Here is a 21,216-nt window from a genome sequence, read left to right on the forward strand (position 1 = left end):
ATGTGTGTTTGTGTGCGTGTGCGCACACATGTGTGTGCGCATGCTGTACATGTGTGAAGAAGTGAGGAAAGCTTTTAAATGTGTGACTTCAAAACCATATCCATACAAGCACACAGGTTCTTAGTGAGTGAGCTTTAGTCAGTTAACCACAGGCATTTCCCGATCATTCTCATGTGAAACTCACATTCAGTTATCCTAAAAATCTGTTTTACAAAGTAGAAATCCTATGTTCTATTTATGTTTTTAGATATTATCACCAGAGTATCGAAGTAATTTGAAACTTAAAGGACATCAATTCAGTTATCACTTAGCATGAAATATAATCATAATGTTGGTAAAAAATAAAGGGTGTTTTGCATGCCATAGATGTGGTTTGTTGTTCTGGAGAATAGTGGTATCTGGTGGTTAGAACATATGAGTTGCTGTCAGCATTTGTGGGTTTTATTCCCAGATCCAGGCTTTTTAAAGAAGAAAAGCATAGTCTATACCCACTCTGTGTTTAGTGCAATACTTTAAATACGCTAAATGTTAGTGACGACTTGTACTACTGACAGAATAATACATAACAAATCACTCAAAATACAAAAAATTATGATACCTGTCAGTGGTAGTGATTCTAGTCTCCAAGGTTGTTTTTTTAAAAAGATGTTATTAATAAACTAGCAAAGTTTTCCTAGCTTATTAAAAGCAAGGCAGTGACTTTCTGGGGTGGGATAGAGAGTAGGAGTAGCGTTAGAAATGGCACTCAAGTAGGACTTGAAGCCTATATTCCAGAAAGTGAGAGAGTGCTGTGTTTCTCTGTGCATCTTCTCTATGAAGCAGAGTGTGTAAAGACTGCCAAAGAAGACAAACAAGTCAGCGGTTGGAATAAAAATTCTGGGTTCTGGAAAGCAGAGTACTCAAATATGTGGACAGCAATTTGTAGACAGTGAGAACTTCAGGAGGCCAGCCAGGAACATTATGCAGAATGCAAAATGAGAGGGGATGCTTCAGGAAAGAAGACATCTGGTCTGCAACAGAAAAATGATGAAGTGAGACCAAAGAACAAGCTGAAACAATCTGGAATGGAGATGGTGTACCAATGAGACACCTCAGCCTTTTAGGAAGAAAAGAGTACGGTTAGATCCTACAGTTGACAATGAAGAACTGAAGTTAAAAATTTCCAAAGAGCTAACACTGTGGCTTGTGGATGACTGGAACTTGGTCACCAGACAACAGGCAACTATTTTATCTTCCTTCCAAGAAGAATGTGGATTCCATTTTGGAGGTTAAGCGTGTTTTAAGAACTCTCGAGGAGACATGGATAATAAAAAGCATGCTTTACTGAGATTATGTGAATTGGAACAGTGCTGGCTTATACACCTCTAGATGAGGAGAGTCTTGTTTTAGTACTGACCTATACTAATGAATTCCTCAACTACCTGACAAAAAGTTCTAGAACTTTCTTCAGTGCCAGTGATTAGGAAGCGACTCCTCCTGAGTACCACCAGAGAGCTGTGTGAGAGGTGTGCTCTCTCTCACGCTTGGTTCTGAGTCCTCTTGTACAAAGTATGGTGTGCTTTGAAGACCATTAGTATATGACAGAAATGGTGTTTGTCTTCTATCTGATATTAAATAGAAAATAAAAGGAATCACTCCTTTTTAAATTTCTGTTCTCATTTCTAAGTTTCTACTAGTGTATCCAGTGGTGGATGGCAGAGAGAAATGCTGTAGTGTTTTATTACGTAGTTGACAAAGCTGCTTTTGATTGCTGGTCATTCAGTTTCTTTGACACTACCCACTTTTATAATATGTTAGTGCTCTATGTCATAATGTTCTGATGCCTAGAGCCAAGGTTCACTTCAGGGTATATAGTTGAACACCCATCTGTCTCTAGTCTTATTCCTCCATGGTGTTTAAGGAACCCATCCTTTGTAAATCATCTATGTTGTTCCTTAGGCATTTTATCTTTGCTGAGTTGTTGAAGAGTGGCAGCCTTTACATGGTTTCTGTATTTGTGTCTAATGCATGATTCAACATGACAGACACAGTTCATCATGTAGCTACAGTTCTATGAAAAAGTTAATCTTGTGGGAATTGTTTTTTATATCTTCAGTAATTTTTTTCTTAGATAAATGACATGCTTTTCAATTCAATATTTTAATAAAGATTTCTTCATATTTGATGCTTTGGTATCCCTTAGTCTAATACTGAAATTTCTATTTATTTATTTATTTTATTTTATTTATTTATTTATTTATTTATTTATTTATTTATTTATTTATTTATTTATTTTTGAGACAGGGTTTCTCCATAGCTTTTTGGTTACTGTCCTGGAACTAGCTCTTCTAGATCAGGCTGGTCTTGAACTCACAGAGATCCACCTGCCTCTGCCTCCCGAGTGCTGGGATTAAAGGCGTGCGCCACCACCGCTCGGCTGAAATATTTTTCTTAAACCAAATAGTGTGTGTGTGTGTAAGAGAGAGAGAGAGAGAGAGAGAGAGAGAGAGAGAGAGAGAGAGAGAGAGAGAGAGAGAGAGAGAGAGAGAGAGATTGAGATAGCCCAGATGGCTCTAATGTAATCCGTAGTCATAGATGATCTTCAGCTCTTGTCTCCCTCTACTTCCTGAGTGCTGAGATTGCAAGTGTGTTATCACCTGGCTGACTTTGATACAATTTCTATTTAAGGTCAGCCGTTTGTAGTTGTAGTTTACTTTAGGACATTTTTTTCTGAACATATTACTCTATGAACATTTATTGTTCACTGTGAACAGGATTCACTTGATAGTGGAAATTACGATGCAATTGTTTTATTAGTCTCCTTTTGCCTGTTCCAATTTATTTGCCTAATAAATATTTATTAGGTGTTTCTATTAGTCCCTAGATTGCGACTATATCTTTTAAAAATGCTTTTTTGTTCTCTTTATAGAATTGTATATATACATTTTATTTGTCTAAGGGAACTTAATTTTTTCATGTAAACCTCACTTTTTTTTCTGTTTTAATGATCATGGTATTTGTCAAAAATGTTCATTTAAATACTTTAATAAGTCTATTTTTCTTAGTTTTAGCTTATTTTCTTTTTTCATCATTGGATTTTATTTCAAATGTTAGGCTATTAAAGGGAACTTTTATCCAATGGCAAATGGTACTGAAAAAAATCTAAATAATAAAATAAAATAATTTAAGTATTCAGAATTTCAGAGTACAGTATGAATTATGTATTCCATGTGATGATGTTATGAAAATAAATCTTATAATCTTTTTTTACAAGACTTAATTAAGTATCATTATAGTTATAGTAGTCATTAAACAGAAATGAAAGTCAACTTATTGAGTTTTTTTTTCCTTTTTGCCAATACCATTAGAAAATTTTGCTCATTTCTAAAGTTTCTGTTAGATTTTTTTTGCCTATGCTTGTTTATATCTCTATAGTTTCTTCAGCACTTTCCTATTCATCAGAAAAATGAGCTCTTTTGAAGTGGGTCCTTTTGCTGTATGTCTTAAAATTAAGTCAGTTCAGAGAACACCAAGACATGAAGTAGAATTTGTGGGGAATTTATAAATAAATGAACTAAATAAAATGAAATAATAGGATAAAATTTAAAAATAACTGACTATTCAGATTGTGGTAATTGTGCTTCCTTCTGGAGGCTATACAGTTATAACTTCGATAAAATTTGTTTCTTTTTTTATTTGTTTTTGGAGGCAGAGTCTTGCATAATAGCCATGTAAGTCTGGAACTCACCAGGTAGGTCATGCTGGTCTAGAATGTGAAGTGTTCCTCCTGCCTCTGCCTCTCAAGTGTTGAGATTACAGGCATGCAACATATACCCAAATGCTAAACCTTTTTTTTTCTATAAACATTCACAATTTTGGAGAATATGATGGAGTTTTATATATAAACAAAGACTTTACTTGTCCTTGTACTGAATTGACATAGATATATTGTAAAAGGTTGTATCTTAGAGTTTCTATTACTCTGATGAAACATCATGACAAAAGCTACTTGAGGAAGAAAGTTTATTTCATCTTACACTTCCAGTCATCAAACCACCTAGTGCAATGAATTTTTATATATAAATAAAGATACTTCTGCATAGGTGTCCTTGTAGTGAATTAGCATCATTACATTATTTAGAATTGTTAAAGATCATGTCCTAGTTAGGGTTTCTATTACTGAGAGAAAGCACCATGATCAAAAGCAACTTGAGGAGGCAAGAGTTTATTTTGTCTTATACTTCTAGTCAACAATCCATCACTGTGGGAAGTCAGGCAGGCAGGTACTCAAGTAGGGCAGGAATCTGGAGGCAGGAATTTATCCAGAGGCCATGGAGGAGTGCTGTTTATTTGCTTACAAGAGACTTGATCAGCCTGCTTTATTACACCATAAAGGACCATATATCTGTTTACGGGTGATACTATGTGCATAAAATCAAGAAAATGCCTTTAGACTTGCCAACAGGCCAATACTGTATAGGTATTTTCTCAGTTAAGATTCCTTCTCCCCAGATAACTTTAGCTTGTGTACAGTTGTCAAGAAAACTAGCCAGAACAAACCTTAAAGTTCCCCAACCATATGCTCTTACTTCATAAATAAGGGGGGAAAAATCAAAGACAATATGTAGTTCTTAGAAAATATGTATTAAGACGACTCAGCAATTTATCTATAATCTTAACTGAGATACTTTTGAAGGCTGTAAGGTGGACACTGGAACTGGAGAGGTGGTTCAATGGTTAAATGGATTTATTGTACTTGCAGAGGACTTGAGTTTGGTCCCCAGCACCCATATAGAGGCTCACAACCACCTTTAACTCTTAGTTACATGGGATCTCATGCCCTGTTTTGGCCTTTGAGGGCTCCTGAACAACATTAATGGTACTCATAAACCCACACAGGCATATGTATACTTAACCCTAAATAATAAATAAGTGAAGAAGTATCAGAAAAGGAAGGCTTTGGAACAACTGATACCAGCTGAGACCAGAAGGTCCTTATTGCTGGTAAGTACCATACTAGTACAGTATGTCTTAAATCTAAGTCCTGTTGCCAGCCAGCATGCAAACAGCATGGTAACTATGATTGTGACTACTTGGATTCCAGTGCTTTTATTACTTCCATACAATATGACCCAGATTCCCTTTGCCTCCATTTCCTTTTGTGCAGCAGGAGAGTGATAATGGTACTAACTTGAGTGTGAGACTTTCCTGAGGCACATGTAAAACTGTTAGTGATTACCATTAAAAGTGCCATTTTTACTGCTGCTATTACTGCTATTGCTATTATTTTATAAAATCATAGGCCAGAAAGGCAAAGATTAAATGAGATCTGGTAGGTTTGTGTAAGACTACGAATCAGGAGTCTGAGGTCTGTTGTTCACTCATTACTTTTCTTTTTTGTTTCTAAATATTCCCATCTAATAATAGAAGAACTTTGCCATTTGGTTACTTTATGAAAGATGGTAAAGAAAATTTTGTAAGATGCCTGAGATCTGTTGTAAATAGAAAAGCAGTACTTGAATGAGCAAATGCCTTTGTAGGAGAATATAGAGTCCTTGGGTAGATGCCCATGAGTGGTATAGCTTGGTTTATATTTAGCTTTTTGAGAAGCTTCTACACTGACATGGCATCCACCATGACCACACCAATTTATACTTCCACCAAGAGTGAGTACATGTACCTTTTCTCCCATACCCTCTCCAACACTTGTTGTCGTTTGTGTTCTTGACGATAGCTGTTCTGACAAGGGTGAAATGGAATCTCAGAGTAGTATTAATTTTCCCACTTTACAAACTATTGATTGGATGTTTGTGTTTCCTCTTGAGAGTTTTGTCCAGCTACTCAGCCCATTTCTTGGTTGAGTTGGCTTATTTTCCTTAGTTTTTTTGAAGTTACGTATTCCAGATATAAAAACAACTAGCAGACGCATAACTGACAAGGCGTTTTTCCCATTCTGAAAGCTGCTTCTTTACTCAGTTAATGGTTCCTTTGCTGTATGAAAACAAATACACACAAACATTAAATTACCCCTCTTCTAATTTATTACAGCACCATATACTGTGGTTGGAATGCTGCAGTTTGGGCATAAATTTTTTGAATGCAAGATTTCTTCTCATCAAAGGGTTTACCAGCCTTAGTATAGATATTCTTCTTTCATTGTTGAGTCAAAACTTTTACCTTTTTACTAACTTGTCTTTGATATGTCTAAAATGTCAGCATTACTGCTTTGACAGTTTAAAGCCATTATTAAATAAATTAAAGTTGTTTGAGCAACCACTGTGACACGGTGACAGCCTGACATCGCTGTGGCTACTAAGTAAAATGCATGCGTAGCATACTGCATCGATTCATTGACAAAGGGAGACTCCCTGACATCCCTACAGGAGTGAGGTTTTATCATTCTGTTCAGAACTATGCACAGTTAAGTTTTCTTTCTTTCTTTTTTTTTTTAAGATTTATTTATTTATTATGTATACAACATTCCTTCCATGTATGCCAGAAGAGGGCACCAAATCTCATTACAGATGGCTGTGAGCCACCATGTGGTTGCTGGGAATTGAACTCAGGACCTTTGGAAGAGCAGTCAGTGCTCTTAACCTCTGAGCCACCTCTCCAGCCCCACAGTTAAGTTTTCTATTTAATAATTTTGGACCATGGTAGACTATGAATAATTAAAATTGTAGAGAGGAAAAACATGGACAAGGGATAGACATGGACTGTATTGTTTTTTTAAAAGAAACATTGGTGTTTATTAAAGGTATTTTACAATGAACATGAAGCTTAAGAGAAATGTTCATGTTTTGATGTAATAGATAAGGTTTTCTTGAGTTAGCACTCTAGTTAGTCTTAGAATACAGATACAGCTTAGCAGGTAGAATTGCTGACTTTTTCTGTTTTGGACCTGAAATGTGAAATTTGATTTATAGCTATAAATTTTGCTCTTTTGAAATTAGTTAACTTTGGGGTTAGAAAGACGACTTAGTGGATAAAAATGCTTGATGTACAAGCATTAAAACTTACCTACGTTCTGATGTTCAACATCAACGTAAAAGCTGAACATAGCAGCAGGTACCTGTAACTGTAACTGGGTTCAATGGCCAACCATATAGCTAAAATGACAAGCTACAGGTTTAGTGAGATCCTGTCTCCAAACTAAAGTGGGGAGCTGTAGAGGAAAATACAATTGCAGACATGCACATATTTTCTACACGTGTGCACGCATGCACACATATGAATATAGCTTTAGCATTTTCGGAAGTTCAAGAATGTCTAGTATATTTTATCTTGTGTATAGATTTTAGTTTTATTTTTCTCTTTAGTCTTGACTTGGGTTAATAATTGAAAAGATCCAGTTATTAGTCTTGCTCAGTATAAATTAATTTGTGTCAAACTAACAAAAATAATACTACTCACCAATTAGAAATTTAATAATGATAGTATATAATAGGCAAAGATTTATTATTCTTTATAAAATGGATTTATTAGGAAAGTTAACTTTTAAATTTCATTGAAGAAATAGCATAGTGCTAGCTTTAATGATTTTAGGACCTTTTCCATCAACTTCCTGTAATTAAGGTGATTAGAACAATATCTCGTTACACTGATTAGGCTAATCAATATGAATTTTGCTATAGACATTTAAAATTAGATGAGAGATTCATACATTTTCTTTTAAAAAAAAAAACAAACTATCTTTTATCATTATACATACCAATCCAAGTTTCTACTCCCTCCATTCCTCCCATTCCCTCCACATATCCCCCCTACCCCACCCACTTCCACTTCTCAGAGAGGGTAAGGCACATTGCTTTGGGGAAGGTCCAAGGCCCTCCCTACTATATGTAGGCTGAGCAAGGTATCCATCCGAAGAGAATATGTTCCCAAAAAAGCCAGTACAAGCAGTAGGGATAAATCCTGGTACCCCTGCCAGTGGCCTCAGACTGCCCCAGCCATGCAACTGTCTAATGTCTAAACCACATTTAGAGGGACTAGTTTGGCTCTATGCTTGTTCCTTCCCAATCCAGCTGGTGTTGGTGAGCTCCTCTTAGCTCAGGTAGACTGTTTCAGTGAGGTGTACCCTTCATGGTTTTGACCTCTTTGCTCGTATTCTGACTTCTCCCACACTTCCACTGGACTTTGGGAGCTCAGTTTAGTGATTTTATGCGGGTCTCTGCCTCTGTTTCCATCAGTTTCTGGATGAAGGTTCTATAAATATTTAAGATATTCATGAGTCTGCCTACAGGGCAAGGCCAGTTTGGGCACCATCTCTTCATGAGTCTGCCTACAGGGCAAGGCCAGTTTGGGCACCATCTCCTCTATTGCTTAGGGTCTTAGCTGGAGTCAACCTTATGGATTCTTGGGAATTTCTCTAGAGCCAGGTTTCTGCTAACCCTATAATGGCTCCGTCAATCAAAATAAAGGACATTGAACCTATAAGTTGGGTTCTTAGAGAAGCTAAATAAGAAGGAGAACCCAAAGAAAATCCTGAATATTTCTCCTGAATATTGAACTTCATCAGGCGATGAAAGGAGACAGAGACAGAGAACCACATTGGAGCACCGGACTGAAATCTCAAGGTCCAAATCAGGAGCAGAAGGAGAGAGAGCACAAGCAAGGAACTTAGGACTGGGAGGGGTGCACCCATACACTGAGACAATGGGGATCGGGAACTCACCAAGGCCAGCTGGCCTGGGTCTGAAAAAGCCTGGGTCAAAACTGGTCTCGCTGAACATAGCGGACAAGGAGGACTACTGAGACCTCAAGAACAATGGCAACGGGTTTTTGATTCTACTGGACCTAGTGGTTTTGTGGGAGCCTAGGCAGTTTCGTGGATGCTCACCTTACTAGACCTGGATGGAGGTGGGTGGTCCTTGGACTTCCCACAGGGCAGAGAACCCTGATTGCTTTTTGGGCTGACGAGGGAGGGGGGCTTGGTTGGGGGAGGGGGAGGGAAAGGGGAGGCGGCGGTGGGGAAGAGACAGAAATCTTGAATAAATAAATTAATTAAGTAAAAAAAAGAAATCAAAAAAAAAAAAAGATATCTCTTTCCTTGCTCTCATCTCTGTCCTTCCTCTATCTTGACTATCCCATTGAGGGAATAATCACACATTTTGAAAGAATATGTTTTATTTATTCTTTGGAAGTTTTACCATATACACAGTGTATCTTTATTATATTTAAAGCTATATAGTGTTTCTTAGGAATATTCACCACTTTCCCTCATCCCTAAACACCCCATACTTTTCTTTTTTTCTGAGTCTTCCACAGAAAAATATTGAAGTTAACTTATGAGAAAAATGATTCTGCATTGTTTCTTTAAGTCAAGTTGTGTGTATAGCCTAAACAATTAACTTTTTAAAAAGACCTGGAGTATTTTGTAAAAAAAAAAAAAAAAATGCTTTCTGGGTTTACAGAAGTGCTTGCTTGATTGCCCAGATTTTTCTGGTCCTCTTGTGAGTCCTTCTAACTGGTGCTTGTGTGCACTGATTATATATCAGTATTGTAAGACCACCAAAAATCAGTGATGCTAATTTCCAAACCTGGCACTTTGTTTTTGTTATTGTAATTACCTTGATTTGTAGTGTTCTGTAAATTGTTGATATTAGAGTACAAAACCTTGTTTACATTTAGCTAAATTTTGAAATCAAGGAAGATAATTGTTATGATTGGCAAAACTATTATGAAAGACAGAAAAGGTCAGGGAGTATGACTGAAGCTAGATGGGCAGATCTCTAGGATGACTCTGTACTCAAACTATTTAATCGAATAATTTTAGATAAAATTGAGTGGACAAGGATTATTCATGGTTTATGTAAAGATTCTGTATCGAACTCTGACATTGCAGATTCATATTTTAAAAGCAGACAGCTTTCTAGTAAAATATTGGTAAATGAGCTTATAATATTAAGATTTGCTCTTTTCAATTAAAGTTTTTCATTTATTTTGCATACCAACCACAGTTTCTCCTCCCTCCTCTCTTTCTATTCCCTTCCTCCACTTCCCATGTACTCCCATCCACTCCGCAGTTCTGAAAGGGGCAAGCTTCCCATGGGAGTCAACACAATGCATGGCATATCAAGTTGAAGCAGAACCAAACTCCTCCCCCTGCATCAAGACGGGAGTGTGGCATTCCAGCATGAAGAAAAGGTTTTTAAAAGCCAGATCAAGTATCAGAGAGAGATTCTGATCCCACTGCTAGGACCTCACAAACAGCAAGCTACACAACTGACACCCATATGCAGATGGCCTGGGCCGGTCCCATGCAGGGACCTAGCTATGGGTCCAGAGTCCCTGATCTCCCACTAGCTCAGGTCAACTGTCTCTGGGTTCCTGCATCATGAACTGGACTACCCTGACTCATCCTTCCTCTCTTCAGTAGGATCCCTAGAGCTCAATACAGTGCTTTGCCATGGATCTCTGCATCTGTCTCCACCAGTTACTGGATGAAGAAGATTCTATGATAACAATCAGGATAGTCACAATCCGATTATAGGAGAAGGCCAGTTCAGGCACCAACTCCACTATAGCTAAGTTTCTTAGCTGGGGTCATCCTTGGGGATTCCTAGGAGTTTCCCTGGCATCAGGTTTCTCCCTAGCCCCAAATGCCCTTCCCATCAAAATACCTGTTTCATTACACTCTCCCATCCATTCTGTCCCCAACCTGACCCCAAACTGACCAACCTGATTCCCTCGTGGTCCCATCCTCCCACTCCCTTCCCCAGTTTACCCAGGAGATCTATTTCTCCTTTCCAGAAAAATCCATGTATCCCTCTTTGGGTCCTCCTTGTTATCTAGCTTCTCTGGGTCTGTGGATTGTAGCCTGGTTATCTTTTACTTTACAGCTACTATCCACCCATGAGTGAGTTTATACCTGTAGTAATGACGTTTTACTCGTTAGACTTTTTTGATTCTTTTTGGGGGCCTATCACCCAGCTCCCAAATAAATCACACACAGAGACTTACTCTTTCTTATAATTGCTTGGCCTTAGCTTGACTTCTTTCTTGCCAGCTTCTCTTAAATTAACCCATCTATCTTTTCCCTCTGGGCTCTTGTCTTTTTTACTTCTGTGTATCTTACTTTCCTTCTTACTCCATGGCTAGGTGGTTGGTTAGGTGGCTGGCCTCCGATGTCCTCTTCTCCTTGATCTATCTTGCTCTTCATTTTCCTCAGTTCCCCTTCTATTTATTCTCTCTGCCTACCAGGTCCGCCTATCATTGCTCCTGCCTCACTATTGGCCATTCATCTCTTTATTAGACCATCAGGTGTTTTAGACAGGCAAAGAATCACAGCTTCACAGAGTTAAACAAATGCAGCATAAACAAAAGTCACACACCTTAAAATAATATTCCCAAAACATACCATGTTTGTCTTTTTGGGTTTGGGTTACCTCACTCAGAGTGATTTTTTTTCTAGTTCCATTTATTCACTTACTTCATGATGTAATTGTTTTTTATTGCTGAGTAATATTCGATTGTGTAAAAGTACCACATTTTCTTTATCCATTTTTGTTGAAGGACATTTCCAGGTTCCAAATTACAAATAATGCTGCTATGAACATAGTTGGCAAGTGGCCTTGTGGTATGATTAAACATCCTTTGGGTATATCCCCAAGAGTGTTATTGCCAAGTCTTGAGGTAGATTGATTCCCAATTTTCTGAGAAACCACCATACTGATTTCTAAAGTGGCTAGACAAGTTTGCCCTCCCACCAGCAATGGAGAAGTGTTCCCCTTACTCCACATCCTCTGAAACATAAGCTGTCATTAATGTTTTTGATCTTAGCCATCTGACAGGTGTGAAATGGTATTTCAGATCTGTTTTGATTTGCATTTTCCTGATGTCTAAGGATGTTGAACAATTCTTTAAGTGTATCTTGGCCTTTTGAGCTTCTTCTGATGAGAATTTTCATTTTAAATCTGTACCCCATTTTTAAACCAGATTATTTGGTAATTTGCTGTCTAGTTTCTTGAGTTCTTTATATATTTTGAAGATCAGCCCTCTGTCAGGTGTGGGGTTGGTGAAGCTGTTTTCCCATTCTTTAGGCTGCTATTTTACCTCATTGGCAGTGACCTTTACTTTATAAAAGCATTTTAGTTTCAGTACATCCCATTGATTAATTGTCGATCTCAGTGTCTGTGCAACTGGAGTTATATTCAAGAAGTTTTCTCCTGTGCTGATGTGCTCAAGGCTACTTTCCACTTTCTTTTCTATCATGTTCAGCATAGCTGGATTTATTTTGAGGTCTTTGATCCACTATTATTTTGGATTCTAGTTTTGTAAAGGATGATAGATATGGATCTATTTACTTTCTTCTACCTGCCAGAATCCAGTTATGCCATCACCTTTCGTTGAAGATGCTTTCTTTTTTTTTATTGTGTAATTTTGGCTTGTTTGTCGAAAATCAGGTGTCCATAGGTGTGTGGATTCATGTCAGGGTCTTTAGTTAAATTTCATTGATCCATCTCTCTGCTTTTTTGCAAGGCCCATACTGTTTTTATTACTGTAGCTCTATAATAGAGCTTGAAATCAGGGATGAGATACTTCTAGATGTTCCTTGATTATACAGGATTGTTTTTTGGCTATCTTGGGTTTTTTGTTTTTCCATATGAAGTTGAATATTGTTCTTTGGAGGTTTGTGAAGAATTATGTTTCAATTTTGATGGGGATTGTATTGAATCTATAGATTGCTTTTGGTAAGATTGCCATAAAATTTGCTTTTTAAGGTGTGAAAGTTTAACTTTAATATGACTTGCAGGTCTCCCACCAGCCATCTTATGAAAAGGCATTTGCTATAGTTTGACTCTAGTTTCCTAGTGTGTCACTAGAAAGGAGTTTCTAGTCATGTGCTTGTCTTGTCCCTTCTCACCAGTAATGCACACTGCCCTTTCCCCACTTCTCAACACCTGTGGCTGTTAAAATTATTCATTCTCTCTCTTCTTTATCCTTGTTCTTTTCTGATGGCTATCGTATTCTATTAATATTACTTGATTACATATCACTCACTGTGGAGTCTTGTCTCTAGTGTCTAGCACAAAGACCACTTGCAGTAGCACTCAATATTTTTAGTGGAGCACTTAAAATAGTCTTTCATATCTACACAGTTAAATAAAATTCTTTGTTGCTCACAGTTTGTCAGCATTGGGCAGCTTTATCCTTTGCACTAGGGAATTTAGGATTGACTATTTGCTTTTCTGAGAGAATATTTGATGAATATATATGACTCTACATATATAAACCTTTGGCCTCATAGTTGCTTGTCTTGGAATTTATACAAGCAAAAATAAAATATTTTAACTTTTAGTGTTCTTTTTGAATTGCTATTTATGTATATGGGTGTTTTACCTAAATATGCTTGCATATTATGAATGTATCTGGTGCCCATAGGCTGTATGACTTTATCTGCTTTGTACACGGTTGTGAGCCTGTGTGTGAGAATGCGTGTGAGTGTGTGTCTCTGTGTGTGTGTGCACGCGCACACGCATGTATAGGTGCCATTGGAGCTTGAATTCAAGGCCTCACAAATATGTTGTTTCACCGAAAGAGAGAGAAAGTATCTCTCCAGGATCTCCTGTAGAACATCAGCAGTCAAGAATATTTTTAGCCTCGAGACCTTTCATCCAGTCATTTCTTTTTCTTTCCAACCTGCTCTTCAGGAGAGAGTGCTTTTGTCATTTGCCCTCCTACATGAAGCTTGTAGATGTTTTTCCCCATCTTCCTTTGTTCCCTCGGATAGAGCAGGAAGTGACATCATGGTGCTGATGAGGAGCTTATTTGCTGTTTCAGATTCAACTTCTGAAAGCAGCATAGTAATAAAGCTGAAACTAGTTTGAAAATTTATGAGATAACACTTTTCAAAAGTTAATGTACTTCCTCATTAATTACTTTTACCCAGGGCAGACATTGATGAAATTAAGTGTGCATTTAACATATAGTGTCTTTAAGCATGACTCATATAGTGTTCTTAAACTTTTCCACTTGTAATCTGCTTTTATCCGAGAAAATTTATGCAGCCTGACTGTGTAGACTTATACAAGTAGATGTACAAATAGAGCATTTAATAATAAATAATAAATTTATTTAAAAACAATTCTTTGCTATATGTATAATCTTAACATTTGTTAAAGATAAAGGCAAATTTGTGTATTAATAAGATATATGTATTTTGTTTATATATGATATGAGGTGTTCCAGCAGTTTTTGTTGGCATTTTATGACATGGACTACATGCTCAGTGTAAAATATGCATACTGTGTGTTCAGAACCAAGGGTGTGGTAAAAGTCATGGTTGAAACACTTGTGAATGGTGTCAGAATGTGTTCATTACACATTTGATTTTCAAATTAGGTTTTGATCATTGCACATTCAGAAACCTTTTACTGTTGCTAGATTCCTATGTGGAGTAGCAGCTGACAGTTTAACAGGCTGTGGTCTGTGGAATATGGAAATATATTTACAAGTAAATTTAGGCTTGGTAAAGATACATAGATGGCAGGGTTCAGCTTGACAGTGAGTTAGATATCACAGAATCCATGATCATGGTAACTGATGCTGAGAATTGTGTTTTAAACTATCTTTGGCTTGACAATTTTACTACTATTTCTATCACTAAATTGAATTGATACTTGAGAGTTGGCACTGAGACGCTAAAGAAGTTATGTAAAGTCACTTGGTTTTCTAAAGTTCAAAATTAAAAAAAACAATTTTATATTTTTCTTATCCTTTTAATATCTTATAAATAGTTCTTTTTAATACAAGCCAGTCATTCTTATTGTTCATTTAATTTTTTTTATTTGTTTAATGCTGATACTTAGACACTGTTCAATTCATTGTCCTTAAAGCTTGGCATTGTTACAATATGAAACCAAATTATTATATAGAAACAAACCAGTGGATATAGAACATTCAGCCACATAGCTCAGATCTCCTCTTTGCTGAGTCATTGTCCAACAGCCTTTTATGGTGTTCATGAATTCTTTGTATTCTATATCTGTGGACTCTATTTTCTTTTAACTTTTCAATTTGCATTTTTGAGAAATATGCACTTAAAATATTTATCACCTAAAATAAGGATGTCAGGAATTTTAGTGACACAGAATTAATGGAAAAACATATTCCAGCAACAGATTTAATTTGTATATATTTAGTTACAAAAGGTCTTGGCTTATATGCTACATTGTTGCACATAACCATCTCTTTCCTCCTTCTTCCTCTCTTCCTTTTTCCCCCCTTGTTCCTTTTATCCTCTCTTTTGTTTTTTTCAGTTTTTGGAACTGTTTTGTGGCCTAGGCTGGCTGTGTACATAACAGTCCCTTTCTTGAATACTGGGATTACAGGTATGCTCCAGCATACCTTTATTTCAACATTTTAAAAGATTTGTTTATTTTATGTTTATGAATGTTTTCCTTTATGTATATATATGTACCACAAGCATGCTTGGTGCCTGTGAAGGTCAGAATAAGGCATTGGATCCCCTGGAACTGGAGTTAGTGATGGCTGTGATCTATTCTCTGCGTACTGGTAACTGAACCCAGGTCCTTTACAAAAGGACCAACGAGCCAGCTCTATAGCTCTTCCAGCATACCTCTTAAAAAGAGACTTTTCAGAATTTGTAGGCTTGTGTTTGACTTTTAACACTGATGTAGTTAATCTCCTCTTGCTAAGCCTTTTATTTCTGTGTTGCAGTAGTAATTCTAGCTAGAATAAACATAAGTTCATACATGAATTCAAGTCTAATAGTAGGCAGTAAAAAGAAAACTTTTCTAGGAATGATGCATGTATAGGAAATTATTCTTTCTGTTCCTGCACAACATAGAGGAACATAGATGTAAGAGTTAATTTACAGTGTTTGTTTGAAAACATATACTACAAAGTTTAATGCAATTCTTAATATTTCTTTTTTTCTCACCATGCTGAAAATATAAAAGCAAATAACTGAATGTTTGGGGGACATTATTATATTATTTAAATGAATTATTGGTTGCAAAATCCCTCTTCTTTCTCTGATAGAAATTGCCTGAGAGAAAGTGGACAGGCTTCTTGTGTTGGTTGGAATGTCTACTCTTAGGCATTGCATAATGTACGGTATTTTATGGTCTTGGTTTCCTTGGAAACAAACTGTTTCTGATACTAATGGTGTTTCTTATTCTGTGCTGTTGTAAAACATATACATCCTCACAATGAGTATCTTGTATTTGGATATATAAGGGAATTCAGATAGTTTTTAGAATTTCAAGAATGTGCATGTACACATATGTACTCACTTGTCTTTATGTCATTTGGACTTTCATTTTAAGGAGTGAAAGTCTTTAATCTTTTGAGTTGATAAATAATATTATTGGTGTGGGACAATTCTGCATTCTGTCAATTATGTTTTAAATAAACGCTGATTGGTCATTAGCCAGGCAGGAAGTATAGGCGGGACAGCCAGACAGGAAGTAGAGGTGAGTGAAAGAGAATAGGAGAATTCTGGGGAGGAGGAAGCCCATTCTTCCCCAGTCCTGTCCACACGCCAAAGAAGTAGGACGTGACCTGCCCTGGCGAAAAAGGTACTGAGCCATGTGGCTAACATAGCTAAGAATAATGTGTTAATATAAGTTATAAGAGCTAATATAAAGCCTGAGCTAATGGGCCAATCAGTTTATAACTTATGTAGTCCTCTGTGTGATTTTCTTACGATTTACTGGCTGTGGGAACTGGGCAGGACAGAAACCCCAACAGGCCAGCCCTCATGTTACATATTATCCCCAGATTTCTTAGTGCTTTATGTTTGAGAAACATAAACACATTTAAAAAAATTGTTTAGGATTACTCTTTCCAAGTATAGCTGTCATATGTGTTGTACTTAGAGACTTATGTGGCTGGGAAGCTTGGAAGTCATTGATGAAATTAAAGCAGCATCATTTAAAAGATCTTCTGTTTTCATAATCTTTCCTTCTTCCTCTCATGTGAGAGGAGTTGCTGGGTTATTAAGTTGCTTGGTCTTACCTTGTGAAATTTGCATTCAGAATGATAAACAAATTTTTATGCAATCGTGTACCAAATTCTAACTGATGGAATCAGAGGAGTTTTCTTTTGGTAAAGCAAACCTGTGCAGTATTTTCCCACAGTATATTTAAAAAACAAATGAAAAATAAAAAGGTGCTTATGTTCATCATAGAATCCTGACGATTACTCAGATTCAAGTGGTGTTCTTTTCTTGCATACATGTATTACTCTTTTCTAGCATTAATATTTTTGGGTAGTAATATCAAGCAAATTTGTTGCATTAGTTATATAAAGTAAAAAGAGTAGATGCTCACTCTTTCTGAGGAGTTATAAACACCAGGCACTATTTTTAATACTTGATATTTTATATCAGTTCCTACTATATCCCTAAGAGGTTGAAACTAAGTTCTTCTCACCTTAAAGCTAAAAAATTGAGGGTCCAAAGGCTCTTAACTAGGATTCATGTTTGAAAATGACAGAGATTTCTTTTCATATAGTCAGCTTTCTACAAAATCTTTTCTTAAGCTCTTGATTTGTTGTTTCCGACCACCAATAACATGATTGCTAGCATTTATTGACCACTTCTCTATATTCTAGAAATTATTCTCACCTCTTTCTAATGTGTGACGTTCCTTCATGAAATAATCTAAATTGGGGATATAGGTCTTGCCAGGGCTCCAATTTAACCCTGAGCCTCATTCTGCCAAAATTCTGTGCTTTGGCAGGTTCATCTAACATCTCTGCATAGCATCCCTGTATGCTGAACATCAGTGGTGTACTGAGTTGTGCTACGCAGCTGTCAGAATTCAAGCACATGCCATCTCTCTTTCAATAGTCTCACTTTCTGGCATAGTAAAGCACTCTTTTATTTATCTTACAGAAGAAACACAAACCCGTATAGAGTTACCTGAGACATTCAGATTTCAACCTGATGTCTCAAATGCTACTTAGCTATTTATAATCAGCTTCTCCCTCTGTGGTGATTTGAATAAGAATGATCCCCATTGGCTAATACATAAGAACACTTAGTCATGGGGTAGTGGCAGTATTTGAAAGGATTAGAAGGATTAGGAGGTTTGACTTTGTTGAAGGAAGTATGTCACTTGGAGGGTTTTGAAAGCTAAGCCCATTCATTGTCTCTTGGCATGTGAATCAGGTTGTAGCTAGCTTCAGCTATTTACTCCAATGCCATGATTCCTGCCATCATGATAATAGGCTAAACCTTTGAAACTGTAAGCAAGCCCCAAACTAAATGCCTTCTTTTATAAGAGTTGCCTTTGTTATGGTGTCTCTTCAAAGCAATAGGACAGTAATTAGGATACTTACTATTTGAGAAATTTTACTTTGTAACATATAAGGAAGGCCTCATAGTCATGATCCTCCTGCCTCCCACTACCAAGTGCAGGATTTTTAAGTGTAGTTCATTTTCTTTACTGATCTCTGTGTTCTTTAAATAGACTTGAACTACTCCAAAATAGGCAGTGTCCTTGTCTTTTTGTTACAAATAATAGTAGATGAGGTTGCACTTCTATTATTTTTGGTTGTGATCCTAGCCTTTAACGGCTGAGCCATCTCTCCAGCCCGAGGTTACACTTCTGAAACCTCACTTAGAGTTAGCATTTATATATCATGTATAGTCTGCACCATGGTAGAAAGATGAAGTTATAGAGGTATTAAGGGCTTTAATAATTGTTTCTTTTTTATTCATGAGGTTGACGTTAAGCATCATAATTTTGGAATTTCCTTTAACCATTTTTGTAATATGGCAGGACAGAGCTATTAAGGTAGATAATGTTATGTTTAAATTTATTTGATATAAATATGAATAATTTGTATTGATATGTATTTTGCTTTATTTAAATTTAAGGTCAATTTTATTATATATGTATATTTCTGATTTTGATTAAGTTATTGTGATTGTGTAGTTCATTTAAAAATGTAATGTATATTCGTTGTTAATGGATAATCATCACTAATAATCAAGCTTGTAGTCATGTTAGATTTTCTAGATATATAGAGATATATTTCAGTTAGATAGGCATTCTTCATATTTTTCAAAGACTACAGAATATGGCATTTAAAATGTTTTAATGACTTAGGGCTTTTCATGACAATGAGACACGTCTGCTCCTGACAGCACCAATCTACTTCAAGAAGAAGATGGGCATCGAAGAGGATCCTTACGGAGTTGGATAGCCATTTGGGCAAGAAACTGCTCTTGCCTGGACTGTTGCATAAACTAGACATAAAGAACCTGAAGAGAGAGGACTGCTGAACTTGCCTAAAGGTGAGATGGTCTTTCGGGGTTCCTGACTCATGAAAGAGTCTGCGAGACATTATGCAGGACACAGCAGAAACTGACTGAACTGTCTTTGAAATTTCCTGCTTCATGGAAATGTCTGCTGGAAACTATGGGCCTGTAGGCCGAAGACGGATGCCCCAGCAGTACAGAGGAACTTTGGGTGACTGTCCAGGCAGCGAGATGTCTCTGTCATTTTTAGAGTTTTGAAAGTTGCTTACTTCTTGTTTACTTAGGTAATATTATATCCTTCTGGAGTCTTTGGTGGAGTTGAAGAATGGTTAGTTATAGTTTTCCTTTGTTATGATAAAAGATAAAATAGATATAAATATTGTAACTGTAATTATTACTAGATAACTGTTTTGTTATATGTAATTTTGCTATGTTAAAGTTAAAACCTTCTCTCTCTCTTTTTTTTTTTTTTGTTTAAACAGAAAAAGGGGGAAATCCCAAGCTTTCTCAGGCTTTCTCTGGATTCAGTTATCCACATCTGGGAGCCATTGTGTAGTGAGGAGTTGAGCAGGCCTGCTTTTTGTCCCTCCTGGCTCCCACACAGCTAGCTTAGCCCTGGAAATAACAACACACAAATTGTATTCTTTTAAACACTGTCTGGTCCATTAGCTCTAGCCTCTTACTGGCTAACTCTCACATCTTGATTAACCCATTTCTAATAATACGTGTAGCACCACGAGGTGGTGGCTTACTGGGAAAGATTCAGCATGTCTGACATGGCGGCTGGCTCCATGGCATCTGACCCTGAGAGGAGAGGCATGGCAATTGCCTTACTTCCCTTTTCCTCCCAGCATTCTGTTCTGTCTACTCCACCCACTTAAGGGCTGGCCTATCAAATGGCCAAGGCAGTTTTTTATTAACCAATGAAATCAACACCAAACAGAAGACCCTTCCTCATCAGAAAATAGTCTCAGAAAGGTAACATTACTTGCTAAAGAAAGAATAGTTTGTCATACTTTTAATAGCAGAGATAGAAATAGGTAGATAGATAGAGGATGGGTGGGTGGATGGATGGATGGATAGATAGATAGATAGATAGATAGATAGATAGATAGATAGATAGAATCTACCAGCAACCAGCTTTCCCAGTGTTTGGACACTACTAGATGCTCTACATTCTGTTCAATTTTGATACCACCCATCTATTGTTATCATGGATACTACAGATTAAGAGCTCAGTTCTATAATACTGCCTCTACTTCTTATGCCATTTGTAATTCCTGGGTCTCTGGTACTTAATACCAATTTGAGTACAGAAATCAGAGGCTCTCTCATATACTCTTTTTTAGATTTACTGATTTGTTACAATGGTTTGAAGTTAAGGAAACAGTGCTAGTAGGATATTATAAAAGATATAAGTGAGGCCGGGCACTCCTTTAATCTTAGTACTTGGGTGGCAGAAGCAGGCAGATATCTGTGAGTTCAAGACCAGCCTGGTCTACAGAGCGAGTTTCAGGATGGCCAAGGCTACACGGAATGACCCTGTCTTGAAAAAACAAAAGCAAAAAAGAAACAAAACAAAACAAGATATAAATGAACAGCAAGATCTAGAGGTATGTAAGGCAAGGTCTAAAAGGTTCTCAAACAATTTCACCAAGTGGGCACTAGGTATTTAAATATAGTAGCCTATGGAAGCCTTTGTTATTCAAACTACAACACTTTTATTTATTTAGTTTTGTAACCTTCACCTATCATTTCTTCTTCATATTCACTCTTTTCTTATTCTCTGTAGTGTGAATGTGTACCTTCATACTTTAACTTCATTACGTAAATATTCACTATACTGACTGAGAGATATTTTTCTTAGCTTAAATTAACTAGTAATTATCAAGTATTACTAAAAGGAATCCACATGTGTATTCGGACTCCAAACCACAAATTGTTTACAAATCTCTGTGAGGGTATATATAATGGATGCATTAGCTGTATCTCTTTTCCCTAAA

The 21,216-nt window shown here is 36.7% G+C and overlaps 1 protein-coding gene and 1 pseudogene across 2 annotated transcripts in view; both read left to right on the forward strand.

Annotated features, from left to right (window-relative positions):
* Positions 1 to 21,216, forward strand: part of Rasal2 (RAS protein activator like 2) — a 287,249-nt gene that overhangs the window by 86,758 nt on the left and 179,275 nt on the right. The window lies entirely within an intron of this gene.
* LOC126497232 (mortality factor 4-like protein 1) lies at positions 857 to 1,502 on the forward strand (annotated as a pseudogene).

The sequence above is a fragment of the Alexandromys fortis genome, unplaced genomic scaffold, assembly GCF_014885135.2.
Source record: "Alexandromys fortis isolate MF-2015 unplaced genomic scaffold, M_Fortis_MF-2015_v1.1 scaffold_21, whole genome shotgun sequence".
Lineage (NCBI taxonomy): Eukaryota > Metazoa > Chordata > Mammalia > Rodentia > Cricetidae > Alexandromys > Alexandromys fortis.